The sequence below is a fragment of the Ambystoma mexicanum genome, chromosome 9, assembly GCF_040938575.1.
Source record: "Ambystoma mexicanum isolate Mex_15411 chromosome 9, UKY_AmexF1_1, whole genome shotgun sequence".
NCBI lineage: Eukaryota > Metazoa > Chordata > Amphibia > Caudata > Ambystomatidae > Ambystoma > Ambystoma mexicanum.
Genome location: NC_090931.1, coordinates 868655658 through 868666316, shown reverse-complemented (window position 1 = coordinate 868666316; position 10659 = coordinate 868655658).

Sequence of the window (10659 nt, the reverse complement as noted above, 5' to 3'; positions counted from 1 at the left end):
AACAGTTGTATAAAAAAGAGTATCTGCTTGCATACATAGAATGTACAGGTCCTCCTGACATTGGCCAAACAGAGACTGGCAGCTCTCATTTCGCAGGCTTCGGGCTGTCATGCATATAGCCGTCACAAGGGCCATTCCAGGGACCCTCTCTTCACTACGGTTTGCTTCCAATTGCATGCTGGAACTTATAATTTTGTTTTCCCCATTGCAAGGGTGGGCCTCCAAGTCCCAGCATGCAGTGCAGGGAAAAAAGGACTGGCTCAAAGATTCTGCATGACACTGGGAAACTTCGCACCTACGAGTATCATTTTTGAAGTTCTAGAAATCTCCACTGAAAAACATAAATGATTTTTTCACTGTGTAAAAGTCTGCATTATTTTGCTTTCATTTAGGCTTTGATGTTCATGCAGTGACCTTTTGACAGCGCAGAGCTGAATTCTCTCTCTCTCTCTGTATTTCATTATGTCACTTTATTTGTAACACTGCTAAGTTTCGCGTGTTCATCTTCTGTGCAATGAGATGACGAAGGAAAGGTATATTACAACTTCTGGAGAACTTAATTGGTGAACTACTGTGCAGGCATTCATCAAATACATTCAGATGGGCTTCCCAGTGTTCTTCACAGAACATCGCACCCTAACATTGCACTGGCAGCAACAATAAAGGATATCAGGAAGCACACAAAAAAACCATGCTAAAAAATGCCACCTGCTCTACTGGGTCAGACAATTCCACCCAGCCACGGTTACAGGGTGTTGTCATCCACTGGGGGCGGGGTGCCACTGGAAACCAACGCTAAAATAGGACATATATGGATTTTATTATGTAAAATAATATTTTCTGACAAAAGGTCTTGATTTAAAGTTTGAAACATGCAATAAATCGTCTTGCTTTTGTTGTGGACGAAAAATAAAATTGCAACTATTGAACTGCCTATGCAACATTGTATATCATTAGGGGGCTGCTTATTGATGGGCCCTGGTGAGAAAGCTGAACGTCTTCCCATGGTGCACTGCGAGGGGAACTTCAGGTGCCACATGATGCCAGAACATTTCAGCTCATGATGCAATGCGGCGGGAGGCAGGGAGGGGTGGAAGCGGGCGGGGCGCGGGTGCAGGAGGAAGCCCGGGCTCCATCTCACATTTAGGGCCAGAGAAATAAATCATGTCAGCAGGAGCCAGCACAACGCGGGGGGGATTGTGTTTCCAATCGCGTTGCAGCGCGGCCCAGCAATGTTTGCAATGCAGCTGGCTCGGTGCGCGCGCGAGAAGCGCCCAGCTCTGGATAGCAAAGGAAAGCTGGGTGCAAACCAAGACGTCTTAAAAAGACTGCCCGGCATTCCGCAGTTTAAATATGGACTCGGGAACAATGTGCTAGTCACTTAATTGGTCAGATATCTGTGCTATTGTTAATGAAGTAAAACACATATGCGCCTGATTCGCAGCGTTTTATAATGCTGCATCCCATAGGAAAATGCTCAGTGACTCAGGCCCATAACGTTTTATATCATTAATATCGACCTTCATTTCAACTTATAAAGAGCAATGCTTGCAAAGTTACTGCTTTCTTTGAGTAGGGGTGGCAGGGTTAAGAAAGGAGGGGGAGGGGGGTGCAGAAAGGAAAGGGGCGTCTCCAATGTGCTGTAGGGAGAGCTTGCATGTTGAATCCAACACCAAAAGTATCCAAATCAGGTCCAGATGCGGACAGATGTTCTGACATCGTTCCTAACAATTCATGTTGCCTTCTGTCGTATTGTTCAACTCCAAATGATCACAAGTACCATTCCCTGGAAACCTGTTAATTTGCAAAGGGTGTTATGACGTAGTCTTGCAGCTTCGTAGCACTAGAAATAAAATATATCAGCGCTATTGAATTCGAAGATAGTCATTTGCTCAACCAGGAAAGGAGGGCATGCGGAGTCAGCCTCACTGGCATTCAAACTTGAGACTTGCAGGTAGCACGCCTATATGACACCCATGGGGCTTGTCATGTCACCACAGACTACTGTTGGAGGGATCCTGTATAATTGTATCTGTGTCAGGACCCTCTTCTGTGGCCTGAGTGGCTGTTTCCCACCGATGGTGGTGGGGTGCCTATCAGGGGTGTAGACAAGGAGTATAATGAGGGGTGAGGGCCTCTCTTTTCCTCAGGACCCAACCTGCTGTTCTGGAAGGCCACAGCAAAGCACGCAGGGACCACTTCTCTAGACCCAGCTGGAGGCCAACTCTCTCATGTCTTCCACTCTTAACACTGTTGGATGCCTGAGGGCTGTGAGAACTAAGGTGACCCGGGGGAGGGGGACCTGTAATGGATCATGGGATGAGGTTCTGCAATCTCATCCACAGCTTGTCTAGAGAGACTCCTAGGTATGGAGACTGACGTAGCGCGTCCAGACGATACAGCTTGTCTAGAGAGACTCCTAGGTATGGAGACTGACGTAACGCGTCCAGACGATACATGATGTGTTCCGATTGTACGTAGAGGGAATGGGGCTTGCACAAGCTCCGACCCATTCCTGTGCATGAGACTATGTTTGAGGCAGTCTGACAAGGCTGTCAGCCCAGCCTCTTTTCTATCCAAAGCATTCTTCCAAATCATTCTGTCCTGGCCAGTCTGTGCCTTTGGGCCCTGAACTAGGAGAACTCCCACGCAGCTGCTAAGCCAAAGGCTTTCCAAGGGAGAAGGGGTGAGTCGAGGAATCCCTGTCCTGCTCCGTTTCTAGTGGGCCAACTCTCTACCCATGCCCTTCTTGACAATTGCTTTCTGTTTGCCCATGGTGAACATTCTGGGATTGTCTTTAGAGGACACCTTGGTGGTTGAGTGCAAAATCAAAAGTCTCTCTAACATGTGTTGGTGCCTGAAGAAGAAAAGAGCATACCTGCATGCAGCTTTTTTACCCCAGCAGTCCCATCTGGAAATTGATTGCAGATGACTGCTCTGGCACCTGTCTCTGAGGGCCCGCTTTATGAAGGTCGGTGCCTTCACAGGGATTATTATTTGCCACTGTCCCTTTGCCACCCTGGTTATTCAACGGGATGATATGTCCAGCTCACCCCACTTTTGGAACAGCCACAAAGTGCCATCATATTGATCACCTATTGGTCGATGTAGCTAGTTGGGATATGCAGAGGGATTTTAGAGTTGCACGGCGCGTGGAGTGTGACCGTGATCTACTAACTTTGCCCCATACGTCATTCGATTTAGATGCCATGGGTCATTCACAGGTTAGTAACAGAAGTAGTCAAAAATCTGCTGGTATCTCCTTGGGAGCAGGTTGGTCGAAGTTAAGTGAGAGGTCAGATGTCCTCAAGCTCTACGTGGTCTTCGACCTCTCTTGGAGAATGGTTTATCCCTTTCTAGTGATGTAGATAATCCCTTTTTGTATCTACGAGAACTTCATGAACGTATTGGTAAACCCTAGGTCAAGAAACCAGCACTTTCTCTAGGAATGACTAATTTGCAAACCAACAGCTGGCCTGGTAAAGCCCATAGGCAGATGATAGGAGAATTAATAAATGTGTTACAATCCCCTAAACGAAGATTACGAGTATGGAGGTAGCCATGCCGTTCTTACCAGCATAGCTACCCCCATACCGGGTACCGGGTCCGGGTTCCAGGAATAGGGAATTACTGGGCCATTTCGATCTTGGAGGGCCCAGTAATTCCCCTTCCCATTCTCGGGACCCGGTACATCCCCATTCCCATATGAGCCCCCACAGGGCTCAATGGGAATGGGGAGGATGCTGACAACAGGCCCGTTAATAATGGGCCCGTTGTTAGCATCCTGGTCTGCTAGCGGGTCCCGCTAAGGACGCCTGGTCTGACCAGACGTTCCAGAGCGGGACCCGCTGCAGACCTCCTAATGGGGCGGCCCGTAATGAACGGTGCCGGTCCCTTAACGGCACCGTTTATTATGGGTCTGCATTCCTCGTAATGAGGCCCAGAGTGTAGCTGTGTGCTCTCTGAAGAAGGCTTTTAAGGGACTAGCAAAAAGCAGGAACAATGCGAGGAGAGAGGGGATGATTTAAGAACGGCAGTGGCAGAAGAAAAACAAAAAGGATTTTTGCCAAATACTTCCGAAGGGCTCATTTTGGAATTTCAGAACCTTAGAGCGTACCATCAGAGGCAGTGGTTAGATCATTCTCAGTCTCTCTGTGCTGGCTGTGACACGCTGGGCAAGATGCTAATGGTGAAGCGGGGTGCAACAGCCACTAGACTACTTGCCAAGCTTCTCAGCTGATTCTACGGTCTGTACCTCCTGCGAGGCCGAGGAGGCCTTAGTCCTAGCAGCCGACTGATTACCTCTTCTGTTGTTCAAATGGAAGCCTTGGATTTGGGTCCCCTATATATTCAAATTCTCCAATTATTTAAATGCAAGTATGTTGGTTTCATGCAGTTGGCAGGGTGCAATAATTGTGTCAATGTATAACAACTTTTGGCAAAATCAACATTTCTGGCTTTTGTGTAGGCACGGGATAGGTATTTTCAAGGCACTGCCATCATGGCCCTACCATGTCATAAGAGAGTAACAGCTGGAAAAAAATTAAATACCTGGCATAAAATAGCAATGCCTGCCAAATGCCTTTCTAATACATATACAAAACTCTTGGCTTTGCCTATGCTTGTTTTTAACTGGACTTCAGTGCAATGAACAGATGAAAGGACACGCATGCTCCTTAGAAATCAAGTGGCTGAAGGCAAACTTCTTGAAGACATTTTGATTACACCAGTAATATATTTACAGCTCCGATCAAGCCATTAACACACTGAAGACTGCTTGGAAATAAAACTGGTGGGCAGTATAGAGCACACAATTTGATGTTGCTCCTTGATGGAGTTAGCTCAAAGAGATACCAGACGGATGTGTTTTGGGCATAGTGGGCAGGTAGTAGGTGAGACTGGCCTGAGGGATTAACATGGCCATGAGCAGTCAATGAGTGGGTAAAAAGGCAAATAACACCTAGCAGCTGTGTGTCCCTCCTCACATCCCATCTCCCCTTATCTGTACCCAAATGCAATAGTTTTGGTGCACAAGCAGTGCTTAAACACCACCTTATAGCAAAACTAAACAGAAAGATAGGTATGTGCCCTCAAACAAACAACAGATCACATTGCAAGATCTACTGTCCAAGGTCTGTAGTGAAGTCGTTCTTAAAGGACAGGAAACATGGTGTTAGAAAAACGGGCTATTGTCACATCTTCAGGTAGGTTTCAGGAGGGGAATCACCACGGTAGTACACGTTTTTGGGTTGTTTTAAAAAATCGCGAGGTTTCCATCTTTAAAAAGTGGACAATTTGGTTGATTTTTGTAGATCTTAGAACTACTTTTGTTGCCTTTCCTAGAGACCACCTATGCAAGGCGCTGGTGAAATTAAGGGCCTCATCATGAGTCTGGTAACCCCTGCTGGTGCTTCCGGCGCGTTGCCATCAGAAAATCTGCAGGCGGGGGCCGTTATGCCCAGCAGATGGGCCAGACGCAATGGCCCCCACCCGCAGAATTGTAGTGTGGTGGACCGGTAATGGGTGGCGGTACGGTGCAACCAGCATCCATAATTCTGGACTGCCACACTTGTAATGAGGCCCTAAGAATCTATAGAAACTCGCTCTCAGCCATACCAGATGCCTCATTACGAGTCCGGCGGTAACCCTGCCAGTGTTTCCGGCGGGTTGCTGCCGGACCCGCAAAACTTTTGCGGTGCATGACTTCCCGTTTCCACTGGGACATTACAAGTCCCGGCGGATCAGGAAGTCAGGAAGTCAGGTGCCGGAAAATGTTAGTCCCCATTCCCATGGAGCCCAATAGGGGCAACGCCCCCTGCCCGCTGAGTTGTAGTGTGGCGGTCCGGAAATAGATGCGGGTATGGTGCGACCAGCACCCATAATCCCGCCACACTTATGATGAAGGCCCAAGGTCTCTAAGAGAAGAACTAGGCAGGGGTTTGCTGGGTATTGGGTGGACAATACACACAATGGGCCTCATTACGACCCCAGCGCTAAACCATGGTGCTATTAGCACCATGGTCCATGCCGGGGTCCGCCATGATGAATGGCGGAATCGCCGCCCCATTCCAAGGTTGGCGGGGCAGTAATTCCCCATTCACCATGGGCCCTTCCCCATTCCCATTTTTGCCCCATAGGGCTCAATGGGAATGGAGAAGGCGCTAAGTACGGTGCCGCAAATTGCGGCACCATACTTAGCACCAAGGTCCCTTTGCGGCACTCTACTTTAACGGATGGTAACCAGCCGTTAAGGTCGGTCCCGCAAAGGGACCTCGTAATTAGGTGCTAATAGGTTAACGGCGCCGTAGCCTTTTACGGCGCCGTTAACCCATTAGCGCCTGGGTCGTAATGAGGCCCAATCTGTTTTAGTAGTTAGAGGAGTGAGGAGGGGGTGTCCTTTCCCCTTAATATGTGATGCGGGAGTTTGACAAGGAGAGGTCCTCGCCCCAGTCCTATTTTCTTTATTTTTGATGTTTTAGTAACCGATATGGCAAGTCTAAAGCCTGAAGGTGCAGCCTCACTAATAAGAAACCGGGACCCTCTGTTTCGCAAATGATTCAATACTGATTTCCAAAACCCCATCAGGTTCACAGAGGCAGCTGCGCATGTTCCAAAAGGCATGCTCTGCCACGGGTCTGTCTAGAATTGCTACCACAGCATGCTAGACCAGAAGAGCGCCCAAACTCCACTCCATTCTCAGAGTCGAAATGGGAGAAAGTGGAGACAGTTAAGAGGTTGCTCATGCCTCCGAAAAGCGCTCTGGGTATACCAACCAGGGGCCAGATTACAGAAACTTTGCACCGGTGCAAGTGCAAAGTGGCACGGTATCAGCACAAGGGGATACTTTGCCCTCGTGCAAAACACATTGTGGCCATATTATATTCAAAAACCTTTGCACCATGGCGACAAGTGCAATTTGTTTGGGACTAGCACTAGGGCAAACGTTGCCCTTGGTACAAAAATGCATGGTTTGTTTGCCATAGTGCCTATACCATGCACAAATGCACTTGTCATGTTGCAGAGGGTTTTTAACATGGCACCAATGTTTATGGCACTATGGAAAAGTTTGCCCTAGTGCCATGCAACGTTGCAGTTGAACGGTGCAAAGTTTCTGTAATCGAGCCCCTGATTAGAATAAAGCACTCCAAGCGTTGTGTGTATTATTAAGATCAAACCACTTCTCTACCGGGTTAGGCTCTTGAGTCACTCGCAGCTCGGTGAATGCACAGAGGCATTAAGCACTATTCTTGTGTCCCCTGGCGCCATGTTGGCGAGGTTAGGGATGAGCTAATCATGGGATAATCCCCTGCCAATAGATGTTCTTGTACATAAAAGCTTTAAGAGCCAGTTTTCACTTTTTCAATGCCTGCCACGGCACGTGGCTTTGGGATTGGAATCCTATTTGGTCATTATTTAACCACCCTTTGTTAAAACGTCATGCATAAAACGTTGACTGCGACTACTACCCCTGGCATTAAAGACTTCTCGTTGGGGGGAAAATGCCAGACGATATGGCACTTTTTTTTAATTCATGTGCCCTTTGCACACTAAATTGAATAGAAAAGGGTTATGGCCACTCCTACTGGTTCAGGGTACATGAAGTCTTAGAGAAGCATTGGCTCTGTGTTGCTCCCCAAGCGCACAATGTGTACGTTTTTGTGCACACACCTTTTGAAAAGGGCCTGGCTTCAATTTGAGAAACTAGTTATTGAAATCCAGTACTAGTCCTGACAGGCATCCGTAGAAATGATCGACTTTAAAATAACGAATGGAGAAATTATCACATTTTGTTACCGATTGTTTTTCAAATTTGCCGATTTTTTTTAAAAATAAAACATAGGTGTGGGGTGGGGTAAGGGTAATAGTTAAGTTAGAGTACTAGGGGGTGTCCCCCCACATTATTACAGAAAAAAGAATGCAGTAATTTCTCCATTCAATCATTTCACGGTAATCCACCCTAACAAGATCAACTGTTATCCTTTTTTAATTGCAGTACAAATGTTATTGTGTCCGAATGTTACCACTTGAATTGATTAAGTGTGTTTTATTTGTATCTCAATGATTATTGAATAACCTAGAGTATTTTTTTCATTATATATAGTGTATCTTGGATATGGCGTAGGGACGAGTAACAGTTTGGATCACATTGTTTTGTGATGTTCTAGTCTATAGCGTCCTCTTCCTTGTCGTAATTGTATAAATAATGCCTCCATAGGGTAGTTTATGCTTATCAAAGTCAATTTAAGAACATCTATTGATATCGTGCTTGTTTCTCTTATTCATGTTGTGTGCTTTTATAGCAACTATTGAAATCATGTTCTTTGGTGATGATGATATGTGCCACTGGTATTGTGTGCTGCTTCATGCCGTTGTGGATTTATTATAGGTTGACATGCATGCTCTATTTTGCTGAACCCTTCCTCTTTGTCTAGTTTTTGGGCATGTGCAATTGGGGTTTTAATTCTTGGCTGTAAGATTTACCCTTGAAGGCTAGGTTCTTCTAGGCCTGAGGTAAGGGTTGCTCACCTGCAGAGACCCACTGCGTAATGGCCCTGCATTCACTGGTGTAGAAGGGGTTCCTGCATCCTTTGGGGACCCAGCGCCCCCATGGAGAGGGGACCCCTAACACAAACAGACCACAGTAACAAGCCGCTATCCCCAACTAATCATCTCCAAAGACATTGGGCCTCATTACAAGGTTGGCGGTAAGGCAAAACCAATACCAGTATTGAAATACCGGCATCGTTTACCGTTCCAGTGTATTGGGACCCAAAACCCGGTATAACCGGGACCCTAAACAACGGTGCCGCTAATAGCGGCATAGGCGCGTACACGCACCCCTTCGAGGAGCAAATACCGGCATGCCAGTAATAGGGGGACATCCCAACCCACGTGGACATGCAAATACCGGCATCGCGAAGCCGGTAATCACGGCTGCACGATGCCGGCCATACAGGCACCGCGGACCACCCGCAAACAGCAATCAGGATACAAGGCAGCTGCCACAGGTGCACACAATCCCCACAGGTGGAGTCAATGGAGGCTGGGCCAGTATAAAATGAGCACACCCACACACCACACCCCTTCCTACACCAAAATGCTACCACTAGCTGTTGCAATCATGGCGCTGGAGGACATGCCCATACTGCTACAACTACAGCAACAACAGCAACAACAACAACTACAGCAGCAACAACAGGCAGCGCAGAGGAGACGCAGGAGGAGAAGGAGGGTGAGACAGGCCCAGCAATTACCACCAGCGCAGGCAGCAGTGCCTCGTAGGCAACCACCAATCCCTCGCACCAGACCCACCCCTTTTAACCTAACCCCTCAGCAGATCTACACCCTGTACCGGTTGGACCGTGACACCATCACCACCATAGTGGACATGATACAGAACGACATTGCCAGCCTCATAGAAATACTCACTGCCATCCCCCTGATACTGAAGGTGGTGTCTGTGCTACACTTCCTGGCCACAGGCACCTACCAACACACAGTGGGCCAGCTGCATGGCATTTCACAGCCATTATTTTCACGCATGTTGAACCAAGTGCTGGATGCCCTCCTGAAGCACGCAAGCAGCCACACATCCCTACCACGGATGCCCAGGAGATAGCCATCACCAAAGTGGGCTTCCATGCACTGGCAGGCATGCCCAATTGTGTTGGTGCACTCGACTGCACCCATGTGGAATTGGTAGTCCCCCATGCCATAGAGGCGGTGTACCGCAATCGCAAGCAATACCATTCCATCAATGTGCAAATGGTATATGACTCCAGCAAGATCATCACACATTGCTGCGCCCGATTTCCCGGATCAACACATGATGCCATGGCACTGCGTAACTCCACGCTACCCCGTCACATGGAGCGACATGCTGGACCACGTGCCTGGCTGCTTGGTGAGTTGCACTACTGTCCCATGGCAGTGCTTTGAGGTACTGATGTGTGGGGATTCTTAAGGGGGGGCATACTGCACCTGGGTGGGAAAGGGGGGGCATACTGCACCTGGGTGGCAATAGCTGGTGATTGGAGAATGCATGCAGAGCTAAACACTCCTGACCTGAACCAGCCAAAGGGAACATGACACATCACTGGGCCACATATGAAAATGAATGCATATCGATGCCAAGAAGTAAGAGGCACAAACAGGCCACCATGGTGATGGCAAACAATGCATGAATGAACAGGATGGCAACTGTGGCAATGTGGTCAGTGTGACCATGCATAGTGAGGGATGAACAGCATGAATTGGAGGCTAAACATTGTTGCACTACCACAGCACATCTGCCTCAGCGTGCATGATTACACCCTGCATCATCTATTGAACGCCATCCAGACTACAACACCTCATGACAGTATAGATTGCATCTAGGTAACATTTTTGCATGCGTACAGGGACATGTGCATGCCCACACCAAATAACTGCCGCCATGACTGTGCTCCCTGAAAGCGGCAGTTCAGAGTGACACACACCTATTTGTATCTGCTTGCAGGTGATGGAGGATATCCCTTGAGGCCGTGGCTACTCACCCCTGTGCAGAACCCGCAGAACAGCCATGAGGAGGAGCACAATCGTGTGCACACCCGTACCCGTGTGGTGATTGAGCCGACCTTTGGCCTGTTGAAAGCCCGGTTACGCTGCCTCAGCAGGTCT